This window comes from Akebia trifoliata, chromosome 11 (assembly GCF_017979445.1).
Source record: "Akebia trifoliata isolate Shusen 1 chromosome 11, ASM1797944v1, whole genome shotgun sequence".
Lineage (NCBI taxonomy): Eukaryota > Viridiplantae > Streptophyta > Magnoliopsida > Ranunculales > Lardizabalaceae > Akebia > Akebia trifoliata.
Window position 1 is genome coordinate 16,880,110 of NC_141385.1, and position 16,353 is coordinate 16,896,462.

Genomic DNA, 16,353 nt, shown 5'->3' on the forward strand with positions numbered 1-16,353 from the left:
TTTTCTTTTTAGAATAACATATTTTGGTAATTTTTCAAGGTCAATCCAAAAAGTAGATTTTTTTGCAAAAAATATATTTCAAAAAATTTTCATGTAAAAATAAGTCTTTTGTAAATCATTTTTCTTTCTTTTCCTTTTTCTTTTAGAAAATATTTTTTTTGAAAATTATTCTTCTTCCAGAAAACATTTTTCTTCTTTTAAAATGGGTTAAAATTCAAATTAGTAAAGAATTTGAATTCCATTTTGATTTAAATGGTACTGCCCATCATGATCGTTGGATCGAGATGGACTGGGTCATTATGAAACATTGTCAAGTTTTTAAAATGGATTCTTTATTAGGTTGGTGCACCCAGTAATACAATAATTTCAAATCAAGTTAAACAACAAAAAAAAAATTTGATCCTTGAAGATAAAATCATACATTTTTTATCTCATTATTTGTAAGGTCCAATTCCAACAAGCAACCCGGGAACACCCACGATAAGTTCGAGTCATGACCTATAGGGAGGTTTCTAGACTATAGGTTTACTATGTGCAATGCAATTCATCTGGCCACCCTTGTCCAAGTACACCTATATACTTCTCGAGTGTACTCAATTAGATGGTACTTGTGACTTGGTTTGATATACCATATAGGTGATAATCTAAAAACTCCAATCCATTTATCTGAAGTCAAAAGTAGTCAGTTTAATCCCCAGTTGAGAGGTGGCACACAATGCTAAGCAAGGGCCCTCTTAAATACCTCTTATCTAGAATAGATGTAGTTAATCTCCTTCGTACAATAGGGTACAACGGGATAGGATCTTGCTTAAGAACTGATTTTGACCAAGAAGTGCAGTTGGTGAACTTAGACTAACTTTGATACCGAGTCTAGGGTTGGTGATCGGGACATGTGACATTACGGCTTACAATAAGACAAAGGCTTAGATCGCCCCAGCATGAGTGCATCGATATAACTTTCAGTGTCACCTGATCAAACGGTACTGATGCCCCAATTTTATATAGCACAAAGGTACGTGACTGGAGTTGTAGTTTTTATGGTTGACGTCGCATCTCACGAGGAGATCGAGTCATACATTAGTACCACATTGGCTAGAAGGGACATGCAAGCGTGCAATGCAATAAAGTAAACGTGCTAATAGTGTGTGCAAAACAGGGTGGGTGTGCCCGGGGCCTTTTTCAAACAAATGGGCCAATGGGCCTAATTATATCATTACAACATAGAATATCACATGATATTAACCAAACATTCAAAAGCTATAATATAAATATCAAGACCTGCACATCTCATACGTAAATCAATTAAGATCATGGCATATTAATCAATGAATATAACACATAATAATCGATCAAATCTAATATTAAAATAGGCACAAAAACCAAAAGGATTTTTTTTCTATGGTCCAATCAAGGGTTACTTTGGACGATCCAAAATAAATTGAGATTTTAATGAATATTGAATTGAGGATAGGATGATAATCGTTGAGATAAGGGGTGATGACCTTTTTTTTTTTTTTTTACGATTTTTTATTGAAATCCTCTCCTCATTATGAACAACATTAAAAAAAGTAATTTTTTGTTTCTTAGCGCATTACTCTCAAATCATTTATTTGAAAAGAAGATGAAAAATAAAAAAATCAATTTTCTATTAATAATACACCACGCATAAAAATAATTTTTTTTTGTTATTTTTTATTGGAATCATCTCCTCATCATGAACAACATTAAAAAAAAGCAATTTTTTTTTATTTCTTAGCACATTACTCACAAATAATTTATTTGAGAAGAAGATGAAAAATAAAAAATTATTTTCTGCTAATGGCACACCACACATAAAAATAATTATAAATTTTTTTTTTTTACGATTTTTTGTTGGAATCCTCTCCTCATCACGAACAAAATTAAAAAAAGTAATTTTTTTGTTTCTTAGCGCATCAGTTATAAATAATTTATTTGAGAAGAAGATGAAAATAAAAAATCGTTTTCTACTAATGGCACACCACGCATAAAAATAATTATTTTTATTTTTTTTTTGTGATTTTTTTATTGGAATCCTCTCCTCATCACGAACAACATTAAAAATAACAATTTTTTTTTGTTTCTTAGCGCATCACTCACAAATAATTTATTTGAGAAGAAGATTAAAAATAAAAAATCGTTTTCTGCTAATAGCACACCACGCAGAAAAATAATTTATTTATTTTTTACAATTTTTTTTTGAAATTCTCTCCTCATCACAAACAACATTAAAAAAGTAATTTTTTTTATTTCTTAGCACATCACTCACAAATAATTTATTTTCACAACTTATCACCCATGCACAGTAACGTGCTAAAACTTTTTATCCAAAAATTTTCTAAAAAAAATAAAATTTCATGACTCTCACCCCAAGTACCATCATTCCATCCTCCATTCATATGTCACTTTGAATCTTTCATTGTTTAGAATCATCTCACAATGACTCTAGATTGAATCATAGAAAGTGATACTCCAAAATAACATACACAAAATCAATCCAAATAATGCCTAGAGAAGATAATACAACCCAAAAATATAAAATAAACTATATAAAAAAATGTGTTAACAATCATTATTTCATATCATTACCCTCTTAAAATCCTGCATTATTTATGGTCATTCTGAGTTATCCTAGATTGAATCATAAAAAATGTTTCAAAATAAAATATTTACCATTCAAATAAGTAATCAATAATCAAACAAAAAAGAATGATAAAAAACAAAAATAAACAAAGAAGCAAACAACTAAAAATAAAATAAAAAACTAGATTTTTCTAGCAATGCTTCCTATACTTGGGGCTTTTCAAGTCTGATCCTCAAGAAACTCTAGTGGAGTTGCCATTTAAAACGCCTTCGATCTGCAAGGTGTGCAGATTCGCTTTTGATTTTTGAGGTTGGAAGTCGCCACCTAGTTATTACGGTCTAGGAACTGAGCATTGACTCTAAATAGATAAAAACAACTAATCCACGAAAAAGAAACTATGTCCTAGGGATCATGTTATGGGGTTGGAAGGTGTTAGGCACCAACCCCGTCCGGCAAACGCCGATCTCTACTATTTCTCACAAAATAGATTACATTGCTAAAAAATCTAAAATAAATAAATAAATAAATAAAAAGAGTAAAGAAATATACCTAAATGATGACAATGATTTGTTCTCTCAGTATAAGTGGGGAGAGTCCTTGTACGAATTTCCTTACTTTTCCTCCATTACCAGACCTACTTTAGATCTCCAAGTTGAGGTGTTTTCTTCTTAGATCTTAATATTTTTTTATATTTTTTTGGAGGATTTTTAGATATTTTTGAAGAGTTTCTGGGTGTTTTTTGAGTAAAAGTTGGGGTTTGGATGTTAAGTAGGGAGTTGGGACTTCAAATCTAGGGTTTTGGGAAGGTTGGGGAGGTTTTTTTATCTATCTTTTCTAGAATTTCTTTTGACCTCCGAAATTGGGTTGTGGAGGCTCTTATTTATAAATTTTTTGTAAGAATTAGGGTTGACTAGGTCTCCTATTAGTTAAGGTGAATTAGGGTTTTGACTTAAGTCTTATTTGATTGACTAGGTTTTTTAGATTAGGGTTTTAATTAGGGTTTTGACTTAAGTCTTATGAGATTGACTTGGTTTTTTAAATTAGATTTTTTAATTTTGCGTACAATGAAAGAATAAGTTTTGTGGAGAACCCCCTAATTATATCTTTAAGTATTTGGACCCCCAGATGGAAGGGTCTTTTAATAAATATAAAAGGGGCTCCACTTAAATAAGTGGGCAACCATCAATAATTTTGCCTAAGAGCTTGATTGATTAAATTTCTTGGTTCAAAATTTTAAATTAATTTTATTAAGATTTCTCTTTACGTTAATTAATGATTTACTTATTAATTTCAAAATTTAAAATTGTTAAAATTGAAAAATTATCGTTTTGTCCCTAAAGAGAACTTTTACGTTTCAAGTCGATTTTCGATGTTTCGAGATGTTTTAGAATCAATTTTCCGTAAAGAATTCAATGAGATTATTGGTTTGTGTCATTTACAAATTTTTTGCATGAAACAATTGTGAACCTTATGAGGGGTATTTTCGTAATTTTGTCAAATTTGGTGAAAATTGGTAGAATGGTTTATTCGATTTCAATTTGTTAATTTATGTATTCGAAAGGATTTTCCTAAGCGTAATGTGGGTTCTAGGGATGTTTTGATGTTAGGGGTATTTTAGTAATTTGATCATTTTTTTTAGTGATTTTTATCGTAACTCTTCTTTTTGTATGAAAAATGATGATTTCTATGTTTTTAGGGTTATATTTTCCTAGCGTAGCGTGGTTTCTACAATTTTGTTAGTTTGAGATACCTTCTCTGAATTCCTAAAACATATCTAGTAACAGATATAGAGCATTGGAATATTCATCCATCATTGGGAACCGTCGCAATCAGGTTGACGAGTGCGAAAATGGGGTGTCTATATTTACCGTAGAGGGTTATCTCGAATTTTTCTCAGATGCCGTCGAGGGTTATCTCCAATTTTTCTCAGTTGCCGTTGAGGGTTATCTCGGATTTTTCTTAGTTGCCGTCGAGGGTTTTCTCAGATTTTGCTCAAACCCTCTGAGACTTATCTCAGATTTCAAGTACACACATTGCCTTTTTTGTCAAGGAAATTTTTTTTAAAATTCAAGGATCTGACAATGTTAGTGAGAGCTTGCGCTCGAGGACCTGACAAGTTTTTTTGTTAGTTCAGGGAGAGTTTTACCCTCAAGGATCCGAATACCCCAACGAATTGTTAAATGAGGCTGCAAAATGAAATGTCACTAGTTTTAGCATTCAAATATTGCACTATCTACCCAAATAGATTTGCTATTTAGTTTGGTTCAACCCTCTACCAAAGAGGGGCATCTGTAGACACCTCATTTTTACACCCGCCTGATTAGTCAACTCGTCAACTTGATTGCAACGGTTCTCAATGGTGGATGAATGTTCCAATACTCAATTTTGTTGCTAGATATGTTTCAGAAATTCGAAGAGATATCTCAAATTAGCAAAATTGTAGAAACCACGCTACGTTAGGAAAATATAATCCCAAAAACATAAAAATCATCATTTTTCAGACAAAAAGAAGTTTTATGATAAAAATCACTAAAAAATGACCAAATTACCAAAATACCCCTAACATCAAAACATCTTTAGAACCCCCTTTATATTTAGAAAAATCATTTCAAACACATAAAATAATAAAGTGAAATCAAATAAATCATTTCGGCAACTTTCACCAAAGTCGACAAAATTACGAAAATGCCCTTCATAGGGTTCACAATTGTTTCATGCAAAAAAATTTGTAAATGACACAAACCCATAATCCCATTGAATTCCTTATGAAAAATCGATTCGAAAACATCAAAAAATGACTTCTCAACACAAAAGGCCTATACGGGAGTAAAACGGTAATTTTTCAATTTTAAAAATTTTAAATTTTGAAATTAATAAATAAAACATTAATTAACATAAAGTGAAACCTTAATAAAATAATTTAAAATTTTGAACCAAGAAAATTAATCAATCAAGCCCTCAAGCAAAATTGTTGATGGTTATCCACTTATTTAAGTGGAGCCCCCCGATATTTATTAAAAGACTCCTCCATTCGGGGGTCTAAAGTATTAAAATATAATTAAGAAGATTCTTCAAAAAACCAAAAATATATTCTTTCATTGTACGTAAGAATTAAAACCATAATCTAAAAAAACCTAGTCAATCAAATAAGACTTAAATCAAAACCCTAATTCACCTTATCTAAAAGAAACCTACTTAAATACCAACTCTTCCAAAAAATTTATAAAAATAAACCTAATTTCGTAGGTGAAAATAAACCCTAGAAAAAGTAGGTCAAAAAGTCTCCTTAGCCTTCTCCAAACCCTAATTTTGAAGCCCTAACTTCCTACCTATCATCCAAATCCCAATTTTTACTCAAAAAACACCTATAAACCCTTCAAAAACACCTAGAAATTCATCAAAAAATGAGAAAACACTTAAATCTAGGAAAAAAATACTTCATCTTGGAGATCAAAAGCGGATCCAATGACGGAAACAAAGCAAGGAATCTCATACGAGGAGTCCCTCCACCAGTTCTGAGGGAACAAATCATTGCGATCATCTAGGTATACATTTTTATTTTTTTATTATTTATTTTATTTATTTAAGGTCTTTTAGCAATGTAATCTTTTTTTGAAAATTAGTAGAGACCGGCGTTTGTCGGGCGGGGTTGGTGCCAAATACCTTCCAACCCCATAACGTGATCCCTAGACCATAGTCTTTTTTTATTCGTAGATTAGTTGCTTTCATCTATTTATACTCAATATTCGGTTCGTAGACTGTAATAATTAGGTGGCGACTCCCAAACTTCAAAAATAAAAATCGGATCCACACACCCCGCGGATCAAGGCCGTTTTCACTTGCATGCTTGAGTTATTTTATGTTTGACAGCTAACATGTTAATTATGGTTCTTTAAGAAGATTTGGTAATTTAAGATTGTTTCCTAAATTTATTTTTGATGCTAATCATAAATGTGAAATTTGTGTGGAATCTAAGTTTTCAAAAGAATCTTTCAAATCCATTGAAAGAAATTCTGAACCTTTAGATTTAATACACAGTGATCTTTGCGATCTAAAATTTATTTAAAATAGAAGAGCAAAAAAATATTTTGTCACCTTTATTAATGGTTGTATTCGATATTGATATGTGTATTTACTAAGACCAAGGATAAGGCTATGAAAATGTTTATTAAATATAAACATGATGGCAAAAATCAACTTAATAAAAAAAATAAAAGTCATAAGAATAGGTAGAGGTGGTAAATATGATTCATTACTTTTTGATGAGCTTTGTGCTCAACATGGAATTACTTATCAAACAACAGCACTATACACGTCTTAGTAAAATAGAATTGCTGAAAGAAAAAAATGAACATTAAAAGAAAAGTTGAATGCGATGTTAATTAGTTATGGCTTATTACAAAATAGCTTTGTTTTCCGCAAATTGCATTCTTAATAAGATACCTCACAAGAAAACTAATAAGACACCTTATGAATTATGGAAATGCAAAATAGCTTTGTATAAATTCTTGAAAGTGTGGGAAGACCTAACAAAAGTAACGGTCTTTGTTTCTAAAATAAATTAGTTAGAACCTAAAACTATTGACTGTGTATTTATTGGCTATGCCAATAATAGTAGTACATATCATTTTCATGTACATAAATCAGATGTGACTGATGTGCATAAAAATACAATCATTGAATCACAAGATGTAGTATTTTTTTAAACTAAGTTTCCTTGCAAACTTGTAGATGATGAAGTTTTGGGCTTAGTACCATGTCTAGTCATAGAGGGGGGTCAATAGGATAAATTAAAATTTATTCCAATTATCCAATTTTAACTTAAATTGATAATTTGACTATTTGTTCTAAATTATTCATCTAATCTCGATTTAGCACTTATGTTTCTAAATTGAATTTAATGAAAATACACTTGAAATTTAAACATTCATTTTGTCATGTCATTCAATGACGCATTCATATAAGATTTACCAATTCTGCATTCATGGCATTTCATGACATTCAAGACATTTAAGTGTAAGTTGTGGAATCATAAAACAAGCATGAGACATAAAACTTATATGGTTCGATAATGTGCCTACATCCATTCTCACGACATATCATAACATAATATTTCATTTAGAATCTAAACATTCAAGGCATATTTAAAATTATAAGAAAATTACAACCTCTTAGTTCAAGCTGCACCAAATTTAGTCTATAAACTTTAAATATATGCTAGTAATCAAGTACCAGACCTCCACTACTAATTTCATCTCTAAAGTTTCAGACTAATACTTCCTTAAGAATAGATAGTGTAATATCATGAGTTTTTAATTCGAATCTTGAGAAAAATCAGATAGGGAAATTTTGAGAAAATTTTGAATGTGGGACTTAGAGTAAATTTTTTGAATTTTTTTTCATCATTGTTAATGAAATTTGACTTCGTTATTAGATTCAAAATGGTTGAAAAATATATTTTAGCCTGTAAGCACACTCAAGTTTGAGTTAGAATGGAAAAAGTACAAAATCCTCAATTTTTGGGTAGGACAGGGCCCACAAAAGTGAATTTTCTTTAGAAAGAGAATTTATAGAATCTGATTATACCAGTAGGTTCGTAATGAAAAATTAAAAAGAATGGAGTATTCATTCGTCGATTTTCGAGCCCGAAAACAAGTTAGGAAATACCAATTGGCCCTTAAAGTCTCTAGATAAAAGAACTTATAAACTCTTTTATGTCATTCTCTTCTCTCCAATGTGAAAAAACCCAACTAGTTCCAACCCAAGGGTTTCAACCCTCTTCTTCTCAAGATTCATCACGAACGAGACCCCGTTGATTGTCAACGAAGAAGAGAAAGTTGTTGGCGTTGACAAGCTCTATAATTTCACGATTTTTGATCCTTGTTTCCCTTTCTTCTTCCCCATTTTCCATAAAAAAAAACCATCCACTAATTAGTTAGTGAGTTTTGATGCATCCCACTCGGGGTTTCATTTATTTAATGGCTAATTCGTCCTCTGTCGTAGAAGTAAAAGAGAACATCTTCATCAAGATCTTCGCAATCCACCTGATATTTTTGCACATCAGCCGCATCCAACCTTGACTGTTGTGCCATTTACCTTGATCTTCGTACTGTCAACCTCGACTCCTATGACAGTATTTCATTTCTAGCAATCATGATTTTGGTAGGGGATTCACAATTCTTATTGGTAGTCGTAGATTGCAAAAATTGTATTTAAGATTTTATTAAAACTTGTGATGTGTTTTAAAACGTAAGAATTTTCTTCTTTTATTTTAAATTCATGCGAAACCTATGTGTTTGATGTGTTTTATCGTGTTTTACAACAATTATACGTGGGTGGGATAGTGTGTCAAAAAATCGACTAAAAAACCCAAAAAATTGGATGAAAATCCAATTTTTGCTCAGGTTACCTAGTTCTATCAACAAACTTAGCGGTGCCACCGCTAGCATTGTTTACTTATTGAGTTTTCCATTTTTATTGAGTAAATGTCATATTTTAATTGAGTTTTCCATTTACTTTAAGTTTTTTAATAAAATTAAGGGATTATTCCCCTCCCCATTTGAAAATAATGGGAATGATTTAAAATTTTAAATTTCAAAGGATCAAAATCTAATTTTTAGTTCTAAGAACAAAATGTAAATTTTGTCGTTTTCTTTATATTTTCAAACCTAAATATCTTTTGCGTTATTTTGAATTGAGTTATAAAAATTATGTGATGTTAATACATTTATTTAAGGTTTTCATTTACAAATACCTCATTTTTAAATTAAAGAACTTTAAAAAATCACTTTTTTGACACTTAGTCAAATTTTCCACCAGCTTTTCATAACTTTGGCCAATAGCCTTTGACATTGTCTCAGTTATTTTCCCAAACTCTTTTTGATCATTTTGACTAAATTTTTGATAACTTTTCAGTTGAATGATAAAAATGAATTTGAAAATTGAAAATTTGAAAAATGATTTAATATTCAATGAAATGATATTGAATTGACAAATATAGAAAAAGGAATTTTGTGTTAAAAAAGTTGGTTGGTGCGAATACCTAGAAAAGGAAAAAAGGGGATGAAACGGTAAAATTTCAAAATCACACCCGAGGGGTAATGTTTGTATTTCACATTAAGATTAAGGTATTGATTTAATTCTTATACTGTTATTTAATTTAGACCAATTTGCCGTAATTGCATGGTAGAAAATTAGATATCCATTCTCAACTCTATAATGTTAATTTCTTATTTATTTTTAATGAAAAATAGTATATATACATGTAGTCATTTTATGAACTATTAAAGAGCTCGTGAATGCCTGAAGGGATAGTCTGTCATGTCATCCTGAGTGAAATATTACCCTTGTAATACCTCGAGTTTTTAATTCATATCTCGTGAAAATAAAATAGTGAAAATTTGAGAAAATTATAAAAGAGTGACTTAGGGTAAAATACTCAAATTTTGTTCTGTTCATTTTTAACGAAATCTGACTTTACCATTAGATTCAAAATGACCGAAAAAAATATTTTTGTTTGTAAGCACGCTCGAATTCGAATTTGGACGAAAAAATTATAAAATCCTCGAATTCTATGTTGGGCACGACTTAAAAAGGTAAAGTTTTGTTAAAAAGAAAATTATTAAAATTTGATCATACCATTAGATCCACAACAAAAAATTATTAAGAATAGAGTATTTATTCATCGATTTTCGAGTTATCATAAAAAATTGTAATAAATGAAAAAATACCAAAAATGCCCTCAGTCCTTTTTATAAAAGAAGGTTGACTTTCTTTTATTTCATTTTTTCTTCTCCAAAGAACCAAAGCCCAGCCATTTGAGAACCAAGGGTTTTAACCATCTTCTCATTTAGATTTATTGCGAACGAGCCGTTATTAATCATCGACGAAATAAGGAATGTTGTTGACATCGACAGTTCTATAACCTTACCACGTTCAATCTTCTTTTCTTTCTTTCTATCTGTCTCTCATTAAAAATTATCGAGTGGGTTTCGATACACCCCACTTGGAGTTTCATCTAGTTAGAGGAAGAATCATTCTTTACCGTAAAAGAAAGGAGAACACCATCATCAAGAGTTTCACAAACCACCGTTAGTTTTGCACCCAAGTTCGTCTAACCTCGAGTTCTATATTATCGATCCTCGATTTTTGTGCTAGCCCATTGTTTCTGATCACCATAAACTTTGGTAGGGGACTCTCAATTCTTATTGGTAATTGTAAATTATGAAAATTACATTTAGGATTTTTAATGAAATTGTTGTTATGTGTTTCAAAATGTAGAATTCTTTTTATTTATTTCAAAGTTACACCAAGACCTTCATGTTTGATGTGTTTTTACCGTATTTTAACAATTGATTCGTGGGATGGGTTAATGGATCGAAGAAACGGTAAAAAAATCCAAAAAATTTGATTGAAAAATCAAATTTTCGCTTAGACAGCAACTTGATGTCAGCACTGCCGTCAGCCACCATTAGAAATAACTGCACCACCATAAAAAAAAATTTGGTAGAAAATGAATTTCTTTTTCTTACTTTGTTCTCCCCACTACTTATATGTAATTTTTTCACCTTTATTTGAATAAACATGGAAATACTTTAAAAACCCAAATCTCAAAAATTCAAAATCAAATTTTTGGTTCCAAGAATAAAACGTTTTCAAACCCGAATATCTTTTACGTTACTTTGAATTGAGCCATAAAAATTACATGATATCAAATTTTTTATTCAAGGCTTTCATTTCCAAAAATTTGTTTCAATTTAAAGAATTTTGAAAATTTACTTTTTCGACACTTAGCCAAATTTCCACCAACTTTTCATAGTTTTGGCAGCTTGGTTCCACGTGTTGTTGGGGTTCCGTTTTAACTAAATTTGTGATGAATTTTCAATTAGATTACCAAAATGAATTTTAAAGTTTTGATAAATGATTTAATATTCAATGAATTTATATTGAGTTGAGGAATATCGAAAAAATAAATTGAGTTCGAAAAGTTGAAAAGTGAAAATACCAAAAAAGGAAAAAAATAGATGAAACGATAAAATATCATAATCACACTAGAGGGGTGATGCTTGAATTTTACATTGTTGTGTTCTGTGTGGGTTGATGAATGGATATCCAAGGATAATTTACTTTGGTTGTATGTTTATTTACTTCCTATTAGCACAAAGTATTGGTTTACTTTCCATACTATTATTTAATTTAAGCTGATGGGTCACTATTGCATGATAGGAAACATGATATCCATTATCAACAATGTAATATTAATTTTTCATTTGTTTCCAATAAAAAAATGATATATATAGCTATTTTGTGAATTGTTAAAGAGTTTGTGAATGCTTGAAGGGATAGTGCACCATATCATCTAAAGTGATGTACTATCTTGAGATGTATGGTAGGGATAACCAAGCTTATACGTAATATGAGACACATATGAAAGTAGAGTCACAATTGAAATCTGGGATTATTTCTTTCTATCTTTAAAAATGAACTTGTAATATAAAGGTGATCTTATACGAATGTGGTGGTATATTGGGAATCATATGTATGCTTGATAGGCATAAACCAAGATGATTGGTCAATGTTCACTAATAATTTGGAGTAATTGAATCGTGTCATCTGGTCCAGCTTGTATATTGATTTTGGGTCGAGAGTTAGGACTATATTAATAATAGGACATTTTGTAATACTGTATATTTTTACTCTTCCAACACTCTTGTGGCGCCCCGCCGAACACTAACACAAATCCCCATGTCAGATCTCGAGGTATTTGGTGGCACCTCGAAATTTCGGCATGGTCTCCTCTGTTTATGTTAGCATTCCAAGGCGTTTAATCAGCACCTGATAAACGACATACAATCCTGCATACAGATACAAAATATAATACTAGAGGAAGCCTATATAAGTCTAATAACGTACGAAAGATCAGAGTGCGGAAGAATAACCAGGATACAGGATTATACAAAATTTCTCACTCTAACAGAAATCCTAACATTCAGAACAATATGTATAATACTCTCAGATAAATCGACACCACTAGGGGTAATAACCCCAATACTCACCAAGTGACGAACTCTGGCTGTCTATCTGACCCACCACATGATTCTCACTCGTGCTCTATATCTGCCTCGCCAAACTTCGGATCTGAACTAAAAAAATGGAGAAAGAAAGGGTGAGTAACAATGGTTACCCAGTAGGGAAACAAACAATTTCTGCCAATAACCCCTCCTAACATGAACGAATAAGCATACTGAATCATTTTAAAATAATCAAAGTTTTACAGAAGAAATTACGATTAACTGGTACATATAGCCAGGGATGAACAACTAAACATTTTAAAACTCACATTACATCGATCAGCAGTACTCACTATAACATTATCTTTTTATACAAATCTAATTGATCAAAGGAAAATAATAAACATGGATTTCATTTTATATATCAAAATAAACAACAGATACATAATACACAATGGTAGAGTATTGGAATTAGAGTGTTGGGATTCACGACTGGATCGTTCCCAGTCGGGACATGATGTTACAATTTCTCTCTGACTTTTAGTTCCTGATTTTGTGGCCGGTCGCTGCACTTACCACGCTTGGTTGACCATTTATCCGGCTCAGGCTGGCCGTTTGACGTGACCGTAAGCAATGGGTCTCTTTTCGATGTGTCAGAACGTTCAACTACTATAGATTGTTAGTGATGACTGACCAATCATCTTTGTCTATGCCTATCAGGCGTACATGTGATTCCCAAATATACAAACCATTCGTATACGACCACCTTTACATTACAAGTTCACTGGTAAAGATAGAGAGGAATAACCCGGATTCCAGTTGTGACTCCACTCTCATACGCGTCCCATACCACGTATGAGCTTGGTGGTCCCTACCGTACATCCCAGGATAGTACACCACTCCGGATGATATGACGCACTATCCCTTCAAGTATTCACAAACTCTTTAACAGCTCCCAAAATAGTTACATATATATATATATATATATATATATATAATATATATATTATTTTCATTTGAAAACAAAAGAGAAATTAACAATACAAGGTTGAGAATAGATATCCAGTTTCCTACCATGCAAGTGTGGCCACCCGGCCTAAAATAAATAACAAAACGGAAACGTAAACAGCGCCTCACGCTAACAGAAATTTAAATAATATACAACCAACAATATTATCCCTGGATATCTGTTCACCAACCTGCACACAACACAACAACGTAAAATGCAGACATCACCCCTCGGGTGTGACTCTGACATTTTACCGTTTCATACCCTTTTTCCCTTTTTCTGATTTTTACAGTTTTCAATCTCTTCATAAAATATCCATTTTTTGATATTCATCAACTCAATATGAGTTCATTGAATATTAAATCACATTTTCCAACTATAGAATTTATTTTTATCAATAATATTGAAAAAGAATACAAATTTTATATCAAAACGCGGTCCGAGCAGTGCACAAGACCCAATTTATGGAAATAACCCGTTAAAATACCCTACCCACGTATAATTTATTAAAAATACAATTAAACATATCAAACATGCAATTTCTGGCGTGAATTTTTGAAATAACAAAAGAGTTCTATATTTTAAAAATACATCCAAATTTTTCCAATAAAATCCTAAATGCAATTTTCACAATCTACGATTACTAATAGAAATTGAGAGTTCTTTACAATCTCTAGAAGAAAGGATCAAAGCGAGTGCACGAAAATCGAGGATATCGGCACGGAAATCGAGACGGATCGAATTTCGAAGCGGCTGATTTTCAAAACCAACCCGGTGGTTTCGAAGATCTCGATGTGCTCGTCTCTTCTCCCTTCTACGACGAAAAACGGTTTGACCCCGAAACCGATGAAAACCGAGGTCGAAGTTACGAAATCTCCGTATAAAAATACGGCTGATTTTTTACTATACGGGATGAAAAAGACGAGAAAACGGGAGGAATTTGGTTGGGTTATGTAGAGAATGAGGCTGCGGACGTTTCTCCCTTCTGCGTCGGAAGACGGTTTGACCCCGAAACAGACGAAATCCGAGGTCAAAGTTTCAAAATTTCCGTATCCAAATACGGCTGATTTTTGACGATATCGGGTGAAATAGAAAGTGAAACGAAGAAAGGTTGGGTGGGTTTTGTAGATGTCGAGGCTGCGGATCTTTTTCTCTTCTGCGACAATCGTCGAAAGTGGACCATTTGTACGAGATCTGAGGTGGAAGTTTGAAAGAAAAACAAAATTTTTTTTTCGTATATGTCTCGGCTGTATGACGACTTGGGGAAGATGAGATATTAAAAAAAAATTAAAATATTATTTATATGAAATTTGGGACGAATTTGGTATTTCGCCTATTGTTTTGATCGACGATAACTTGGCCATTCGGACTTCAAAACTGACGAATGAATACTCTATTTCGCCTAATTTTTCATTTCGGATCTAATGGTGTTGTCAATTTCTACAAATCTTATCTCTAATAGAAATTTACATTTTTGGCCTGAGATGACCCCTAAACTTGATGTCGTTTTCATTTTTGACGATAATTCGACTTCCTGATCTCCAAAAATGACAAATAAATGATCCACGTTCAATAATTTTTCGTTACGAATCCAATGGTATAATCGAATCTTAAAAATTCTTACTCTAGTAAAAGGTCACTATTTTAGCCTGATCCGACTCGGTAATCGAGGATTTGCAACTTTTCTATTCGGACTCGCACTTGAGCGTGCTTACAGGCTAAACTATGTTTTTCGATCATTTTGAATCTAATAGTGAAGTCAGATTCCATTAAAAATGATCAAAAATATCCTAAAATTTTACCCCTAAATCTCACTTTCAAGATTTTCTTAAAATTCCACTATTTATTTTTTCCTCGAGATACGAATTAAAAATTCAGGGGTTTACATTCTCCCCCCCTTAATAAAAATTTCGTCTTCAAAATTGAAGTCATACCTTATTAAACTTCATCATCATCATACTAACACATCATGTATAATGAACAATACGTATTTTCGATTATCATCTATTATTGGTCCTAAGGCAATCTCATTTATAATTCATAACCTTATGTCTCCCATATTCCGTCAACCCAATACATTCATTAATTAATCACTGTAATTCAACTCATACTCCAACTAATCCATTATATGTATAACCCTAAAATAACAGTCAATTCACTTTGTATCATTTCCCCACCAATGTCTATCAACAACAATCCTTTCACATCTTCTCTATTCTTTGTCTTTATTTCTCTTATCAATTACACCGTCTATTATGTTTTACTCATACTTGTTATGAATACTACTCCTCAATACAAAGTCTTACCGTAAACACACCACTATCTTTATATCTAATTCAATATTACATTTTCTACTTATTGCGATATTTCCTCAAAACCTCTGTCATAACCTTTATAATTTAAAATCTTACTCGATGGGCTAAATTCTACATCTGTTTTCTCACAATTCTATTGAGTCACCATTAATGCAACATTGTCACAAGATTATTCTTTCTCACATTTTACTTCGACCCACCTCCTAACTTATACTCTACTAAATCTCTTTAAGATGGATGTGGGCACAGGCAGGTGGTAGTCGCTGTGTCTACGGAATCATTATCTTTACTTATAGCGCTTTAGTTTCGAGGAGTGAAAAGGAGTCACGATCGAAGTTTCAAAATGAGTGCTTGTCTGTATAAGGCATTGATCACACATAACGAGAACGAGAATAATAAATTCTTCTACTAGAAGGC